The sequence below is a fragment of the Podarcis filfolensis genome (genome assembly GCF_964270895.1).
Source record: "Podarcis filfolensis genome assembly, chromosome: 3".
In the NCBI taxonomy this organism is placed as follows: domain Eukaryota; kingdom Metazoa; phylum Chordata; class Lepidosauria; order Squamata; family Lacertidae; genus Podarcis; species Podarcis filfolensis.
Window position 1 is genome coordinate 19,909,354 of NC_139606.1, and position 9,074 is coordinate 19,918,427.

The following is a 9,074-nucleotide window of genomic DNA, read 5'->3' on the forward strand; positions in this document are numbered from 1 at the left end:
TACCATGTCATGTGATCAGCTTACCTCCCCCCCCCCCAATATTTTATTCAAGTTGGCACCCCTGTTATGGAAAATAGGCACTGCAACTGCTATAGGTTTTTCCATATGTGCCATCAATGTTCAATGGTCCTTTTTCTTAAAATCCTAGAGGTGGGGTGAGGGAGAACTTCTCCACTCCAACTACTGCAATTGCGAAAGTAACAGCACTAACATTACATCTGTTTTCTAGAAGAGAGACTTGAGGGGGGTGGGCAAAAGGGGGGGAAGTTGGCATCCATGTCCTGTTTCCTCGGCCACTAATGGCTACTTGTTTGAAGAAAATGAAATGAAATGAAAAGGCACTGCTTCTAGGATGCTGATTTTTTTAATGGACATTTTAAATGAATTATCGTGATTGATCTGCTTGTCAAGATAATTAGATAAATTATTCCTTCAATCTACATTTACAAACTCAGTCCAACAGGTACAGAAAATTATCCAGACTAAGAAGTTAAAGGACTCTGATGTAAATCAACAATGAGATTAGTGTTCCTATCGCTCGCTCTTTCCCCGACATACTGGACAACAGAATGAATAAGCTTATGTTTCAGCTTCCTTTACCTTCTGCTTTGAGTTCCCCCATTTCAGCTCTGTTTAAACGTAAAAGCATTTGAATGACGAGCACTGTAGTTTTCTAAAGAGCGTTCATGAGAAGATCGCGAAGTATTTCCAGATCTTAGGCGCCAGTTCTTGGCAAACTTGCTCGGGTAAGAGAAAAGATCTACTTAAAGGCAGGAGAATATCGAAGGGTTGTTTTTAAGTAACATGAATGTACATTTAAAAAAAAGAACAGTACATTGTTGTAATTGTTTATTTCCAGGAGATTAAAAATGTATGCGCCAGGCTTATAAAGATAAAAAACAAACTTTGCCTTAGACAGTTAAAGCATTTGTCCCACACTATTTTCATTGGGAGTGTTAAAGCATATGCCTAGATCTCTCCCACTTGTATCTGCGGGATTCACAAGTGCTTAAATGCAACTAGATCGTGCCTTTATTATGCATCTGCATTTCATCCAAATATTACTTGTCAACATGTCCTTCAAACAGGATTTTTTAAAACTTTTGTTTAATATTTAATTAATTAAATTTTATTTATCTTCCACCTTACACCCGGAGGTCTCAGGGCGGTTCACAGAACAAAAATCAAAATATAAAACCACAATATATATATAATCAAAATAAAAACAAAAACCCAATAACACCCTCTCTCCAAAAAGAGAGAGAGAGAGAGAGAGAGAGAGAGAGAGAGATTTTAAATGGGCATAGGCTGTCAATCAAATCAACCAAAGACCTGGTTAAAAAGGCACATTTTTGCCTGGCACCTAAAGGTGTATAATGAAGGCGCCAGGCAAACTTCCATGGGGAGAGGATTCCACAGACGGGGAGCCACTGCAGAAAAGGCCCGTTCTTGTGTTGCCACCCTCTGGACCTCTCGAGGAGGAGACACACAAAGAAGGGCTTCAGAAGATGATTTCAGGGTCTGGGTAGGTTCATATGGAAAGAGGCGGTCCTTGAGGTATTGCGGTCTTGAGCCATTTGTTTATTTATTTAGGGTTTATTTATTTAGTTATTAAATTTATATTCTGCTTTAGCTGAGATTCCTACATTGCAGGGGGTTGGACTAGATGACCCTTGGTATCCCTTTCAACTCTACAATTCCTCCCAAATGAGCCCAGGGTTGCAGCCAAGACTTCATGGGTGGCATTCCCCTTTCCCTCATCCCTTGTTGCCCGCCCCACCCCAAAACAGACTGCTCCAGAAGATCCCACAACCCTCTGTGCCATTGGGGGTGAAGTCAAGGTATTGCATGGTGGCAACACCTTCTGTGGCTGTAGGGACTGATATGGGAGAGACATGTTTTGTTACAGCTGGGGGAGATAAAAAGTGTGTAAAATGGTACACTGGGTAAAACCAAACAGCCTACCTCCCCTACTGTGCATATACTGCCTACATAGTTTAAGCATGAACACGAAGTGGAAATTATGCTAGTGACCATTGTGCAGTGAAGGTGGCTTTCCCAACAGGGAAAAGAAAAACAAACTAAGACAGGTAGAAGGAGTGGGGCAGCTGGTTCGCAGGCAGTCTTGAAGCAGCAGCACAGCCCCTTTTTCTCCCTGAATGCTGAAACAAACCTATGAAGACAGAAAGATCTCCCTTCTGTGAAGATAAAGGTAAAGGGACCCCTGACCATTAGGTCCAGTCGTGACCGACTCTGGGGTTGCGGCGCTCATCTCACTTTATTGGCTGAGGGAGCCGGCGTACAGCTTCCGGGTCATGTGGCCAGCATGACTAAGCCACTTCTGGTGAACCAGAGCAGCGCACGGAAACTCTGTTTACCTTCCTGCAGGAGCGGTACCTATTTATCTACTTGCACTTTGACGTGCTTTCAAACTGCTAGGTTGGCAGGAGCAGGGACTGAGCAACGGGAGCTCACCCCATTGCAAGGATTCGAACCACCGACCTTCTGATTGGCAAGTCCTAGGCCCTGTGGTTTAACCCACAGTGCCACCCGCGTCCCTTCTGTGAAGTCACTGGCTAAAGATTTCTCTTGAATCACAAGGAGACCAAAGAACAAAAACCCAAGATACATCAGAAGAGCCCTGGCTGATAAGATGTTCCTTGGCTGTTGTCGTCTTATGGACACATAAAACTTATCCAACCTGGGTAAGGCGCACCACAGTAATAGGGAAAGACTTGAGAAGGGAGTGAGGAACAACTGTTTGGTGATGAGGAATCACTGGCAGACCACATGGATGACTAGAGGAGATATCTATCTTTTGGTGTTCATGATTTCCCCTTTTATGTTAGTTGGCCCAAGATCCTTTTACATTTTGTGCGCAATTGTGGCAAAGCGTAGTAGGAGAAGGCAGCTTATAAATGTTTCAAGGTTTGGAACCGAAATCAGAGGATAATGACAAGCAAGTTTCCTAACTGAGGACTGCAGATTATTTGCCATCATACTTAATCCACTTTGTGTTTCCTTTCATGTGCTCCTTCATGCCAAAGGCTAGCAGCGACCAAGAGCATTCGAACAGTGGAGGTTTTGTCTCTGAGCTCGGGCAACAAGTCTACGATAGTTTTCCTCTCATAGTTTTTTTTTCCTTTTGTGATGGATGTGGTGATTCTGAAAGGTGAGCACTTGGAAAACAATACGGGCTGTTTTAGTCAGCTCAGGTTCGCAGGCCAGCAAGCAAATTGACCAAATTTTTAAAAATAATACAGTGATCTATTCTGTAGAAATTTGTTAAGCCTGCTTCACTCTTTCCTGGGATATGGCACACACAGTGAGTAGAGAGGGTGAAATGCTGTTCAGTCTTTGCAGCATGAAAATGGGCTTCTACTACCCATCATGCCACAGACAGGTGACCTTTGACATTGGAGTAAGTGAGGCGTCAGGGGGCGAAACCCTGTATGGCCTCCCCATGGTGACCAAAATGCAAAGAGCCGAGCTTGTGCATTTTTTCGAAGAGGGAATTTAGATAGGTGCAGGTTTATTGCCTACACAGAGCTAGAGAATGAGGGGAGACAATCTGGAGTTGCCCCTTTTCTAAACATCTATTAAAAATTACAAGAACTCTGCCTCTATTGTATCTGATCGATTGAGTTAAATCTAATCAGAAGTGCAGACTTCACATGTCCATATTTTCCAGGGACAATCCCAGATTTACAGAAGCCATCCCAGTTTCTGATTTGATCCCGGAATGTCCCGCTTTTCCTTAGGATGTCCCTATTTTCATTGGAGAAATGTTGGAGGGTATGGCATTGTGTGATCCCTGAGCTAAGGAGATAAGTAGCTATACGACCTGAAGAAGAAGAAGAAGAAGAAGAAGAAGAAGAAGAAGAAAAAGAGGAGGAGGAGGAGTTTGGATTTGATATCCCACTTTATCACTACCCGAAGGAGTCTCAAAGCGGCTAACATTCTCCTTCCCTTCCTCCCCCACAACAAACACTCTGTGAGGTGAGTGAGGCTGAGAGACTTCAGAGAAGTGTGACTAGCCCAAGATCACCCAGCAGCTGCATGTGGAGGAAAGGGGAAGCGAACCCAGTTCACCAGATTACGAGTCTACCGCTCTTAACCACCACACCACACTAGAAGACATCTGAAGGCAGCCCTGTATAGTTTTATTATGTTTTATATATGTTGGAAGCCGCTCAGAGTGGGTGGGGCCACCTGTCAGTTGGGTGGCATAGGAGCTAACTCCTAGGGGCTGTGGAGCTTTAGTCCCCAGAATGAAATATTTGAGGGGGCTGCCCCCCAAGTTGATGGACATTCCCATTCCCATGATGTGTGTGCACTGCATCATGTGATCGATTATGCAGGGCGGGACTTACCTGGCCCCCACAATATTTTATTCAAGTTGGCACCCCTGATGGATGGGTATAGATAATAAAGTTGTTGTTGTTGTTGTTGTTGTTGTTGTTGTTGTTGTTGTTGTTGTTATGGAGTAGGATGTACCTATTTTCATCAGAGAAATGTTGAAGGGTATGGAAGTGTGGTCAGATATAGTTATCAGATCCCCACTGGAAAATATTAGGTGGCAGTGAAAAATAACCAATGAGCTCCATGCAGTGTGAACTCAGCAAACTAAGTATGTATGATTGACAGCATGCATGTTCACATACTGACTCTTCTTCCCATTTTCTCCACTTTCATTGCCACACTTCCAGGCTGAGAATGAAATACCTGCCAGCAGTGTGGAATATTCCCTTGATTAATTGCATAACACTTTTTTGAGGGGGAGGGAGCAAAGCTGAACAAACTTGAGATTTCTTGAACTGACCAGAAGCACTCGTAGAGCTATTCCCTATGATGCGAATGAGGTTACAGACTCTGCGAATGCTTCAGGTTACAGACTCTGCTAACCCAGAAATAGTACCTCAGTTTAAGAACTTTGCTTCAGGATGAGAACAGAAATCGCCCGGCGGCAGCGGGAGGCCCCATTAGCTAAATTGGTGCTTCAGGTTAAGAACAGTTTCAGGTTAAGAACGGACCTCCAGAACGAATTAAGTTCTTAACCCGAGGTACCACTGTATTCGTATTCAAAAAGGCATTGCTTCAAAAAAGGAGAGCATACGCTTTATAACAGGGCTTTAATTCATTTCGCTGATTGGCACCTAATGAGATTGTGACCCATGAAGCAGCAACATGCATTGTGGGTGCAGCTAACATAATAATAATAATAATAATAATAATAATAATAATAATAATAATTTATTATTTATACCCCACCCATCTGGCTGGGTTTCCCCAGCCACTCTGGGCGGCTCCCAACAGAATATTAAAAACACGATAAAACATTAAACCTTAAAAAACTTCCCAATACAGGGTTGCCTTCAGATGTCTTCTAAGAGTCAGATAGTTGTTTATTTCCTTGACATCTGATGGGAGGGAATTCCACAGGGCGGGTGCCACTACCGAGAAGGCCCTCTGCCAGGGCCTTCTGGTTCCCTGTAACCTCACTTCCTGCAGTGAGGGAACTGCCAGAAGGCCCTCGGAGCTGGACCTCTGTGTCCAGGCTGAACAATGTGGGTGGAGACACTCCTTCAGGTCTACTGGACTGAGGCCGTTTAGGGCTGTAAAGGTCAGCACCGACACTTTGAATTGTGCTCAGAAACATACTGGGAGCCAATTAATTAAGAACTGTGAAATAACACACTATTAGACTGTACAGGTGATCATTCTAACTGCCTGCCTTAATGTGTTTGCGTTGCATTGTGTTAGTGGACTTTGCTGTTGTGGATATTATGCATTTTTTAAATCATTTAAACTGTTGTGGATATTTTTGGCATAATGCAAATATGTGTGTGCTTTTCTCTGCAATAACAATGTATTAGAATCGTGGGTGGGTGAGTGTGCAATGGCAATAGCTTTATATTCCCTCTCACACTGTTTCTCTCAAACACCTCACCCTCGACTAAAACCAAAACCGTACACAAAATTCAACTGCATACACATTCACAGCCTCCTTCATGCATAGGACACCAGTAATTGCCAACAGAAAATGTACTGCATTAAAGCGACAATCCTGCACACACTTACCTGGAGAGTAAGCCCCCAAAATGCAGCGGGACTTGTTTCCAGTTTGAAGGAACAAACAGCACAGGAACAAGCTTTGTGCCTTGAATGTACAGTGGTACCTCAGGTTACATACGCTTCAGATTACAGACTCCGCTAACCCAGAAATAGTGCCTCGAGTTAAGAACTTTGCTTCAGGATGAGAACAGAAATCGTGCTCTGGCGGTGCGGCAGCAGCGGGAGGCCCCATTAGCTAAAGTGGTGCTTCAGGTTAAGAACAGTTTCAGGTTAAGAACAGACCTCCGGAACGAATTAAGTACTTAACCCGAGGTACCACTGTATCGCAACACTTTTTTGTTTCATTTTCACTTTTTTTTTCAAAGTTTCAGTGTAAAGTTTTTCAAAGCTTAAGCTGCATGTATTCAGGTCTCACCTCACCCCAAAAGAAAGAAAGAAAGAAAAGATAGCTCAGCACTAAAGAAAGGCCAAGAAAAATAACCCACTCACCCTGACCTGCCGAATGTTTCCCAAGAGTCGCTCTTAAACAGGTCAGAATGTCTGTCTCTGGTACATTATTATCCTAACCTTAAGCCTGAACATTCCATGAATTAAGGCGAGTTTCACCCTCATGTTGCTTTAAAAACTTACCTCCGTTCGAAAGGTAACCCTGACTTGCATTCTTCCAAGTTCAGGTTTATTTAAACCGAGACTCACTTGTCTCCAGTTATGACAAGAAGGTGCACATGCGAGAGAAAATTGCTTGCCTCAAATGTGGAGAAGGGAGACATCCCGTGGAGATGAACCGCAATGCAGTCCGAGGGTGAATGAGCTGCGTTTGTGGGAAACGGTGGGAAATGATAGAGTGTCAGTGTTGTGTTACTCTCACTTTACAGCAGCTTGGAAGGTAGACAGTAAAAAGTGTAGCATTCCTCAAGCGCTTTCTCACACATAGGCTGAGTAGAGGCAAAAGAGGGCTTCTGTACTTTTAATTGTTATCATATGGGAAGGGGAATTTCATTGAGGCCCAAAGACATATCTAGTCCACCATTTTTTTCCCCTCACAGGCGCTAACTAAAAGCCAATGAGAACACCACAAACAGACATGAGCACAATAGCTGTCTTTCACTCATGGTCTCTGACAAACTCCACCTGTTGAAATAACCTCAATTATTAAACACACGGGATCCCTGACTGCCTTAGCCTTTGCTCACTCTACAGCTGTGCTCCTCCTCACACTTACCTGGGAGTAAGCCCCACAGAAGATGCCAGGGCTTAATTCTGAGTAGACCCTGATAGAATTGCACTTCAAGTGTGAATTTACAATAATACATTCGCGGCGCATGCCGTCCCCACAGCTCGGATTTGAACCCATTGCCTAAGAGGTTTTCCCACGAGCATTCATGAAACTCATAAAAACGAGCAGAGTTTCAACGCTGGAGCCAACATGTGATCACACAGCCATCTGCCATACAGTACTTACTTTGTATTCACACAACCTCCAAGATTCAAATAACCAAAGTTTTGTAGAAGATCTTAGCTTTGGTGTTTAACTTTAACCACAAGGTTATTCTAGCTGGTTCAAATGACTGTAGGGAACATCTATACGGACCATTACTCATCCAACAAATATTGTTTTTGTAATCCTGACGTTTTTATTTGTCACTTTTAGGCAATAAAATGCATACTTCTGCCAGTTATTTGACATTACACTGGCTTTGGACAATTGCCTTTCCCACATATTAATAGTAACTCATTATGGACACAGGACTGGTATTTAGTTAGAGCAGGCCAGATTTTCCAAAAAAGAAAAGAAAAGAATGAAATAACTGTTTCATATTGCAAAAAGAAGAAAAAAGAAACCCAAATGTTTTAAATTTTCATACAGGGAAAAAACACAAAGTTCTGTTGTTTAGGAAAGTGATCACAAACATGAAAGATTAAAAAAAAAACACCAAGTGGTTTTGGTGTTGTCGTATTTTTTTAAAAAAAAAATACATAATTATATAGCTTCATTTATTTGTACCTTTTCCTCTTTGCAAACACAGGCCTATAAATAGCATAATGCTACATTAGGGCAAAGGTCCTGAAGCACCTCATTGCAACACGTTAGCATTTGAAATAATACAGCCGGTTCAGAGGGAAATAAAATTGCACAAGGAAGATCCAGATGGCAAAAAGGTACCCATAAATATCCCAGATCAAAACATGCATACTGAGAAGGAAAGTTTCCGGCTTCAACAGGAGTAGCCTCTACTCCTGGCAGGTATGCTTAGTAATGCAACATTGCAGTGGGAACTTAAGAATGCAGAATTAAGGTTCATTCAATTTCGTTTACTTCCAAATAAAACTGCGATCCTATGCAGGGAATAGGGAATAGGGCAACCTGGGAATAGGGTTGCCACCTTTGTTCTGGCAAAATACAGGACAGAGTGGGGGGGTTGGGGGTGTGTTTTAAAAAATAAATAAATCTAGTGCTAAATTGTCTTCAAAGCCAGTGGCGTAGCGTGGGGGGTGCAGGGGGGGCGGGCCGCACCGGGCGCAACATCTGGGGTTAGGGCAAATCCATGGGTTAGGGGGCGCAAATCCACGGGTTAGGGGGCGCAGATCCACGGGTTAGGGGGCGCAAATTACTTGCCTTGCCCCGGGTGCTGACAACCGACGCTACGCCACTGTTCAAAGCAATCCATTACATTTTATTGCAGCCTAACGGGATGGCTCCTCTGGAAATTGACACACACAGAGACACAAATTTGTAAATCTGTCTGTGCTTGGCTTAAATATATGACCTTTCAAACACCCTTTTGAACACATGCATTTGGAGCGGATCTCTAACATGGGAGAGGGAGAAGACCTGAAATACAGGACAAAACTGTATCAATAGTACAGGACGCCACATTTTACATTGAAACACAGGACAAGCCTGTATTATGTAGGACAGGTGGCAACAAGTTCAGTTGAAATCAGTTGGACTTACTTCAGAGTAAATATGAAGCAGTCAGGCTGATTAGGACTGCAGT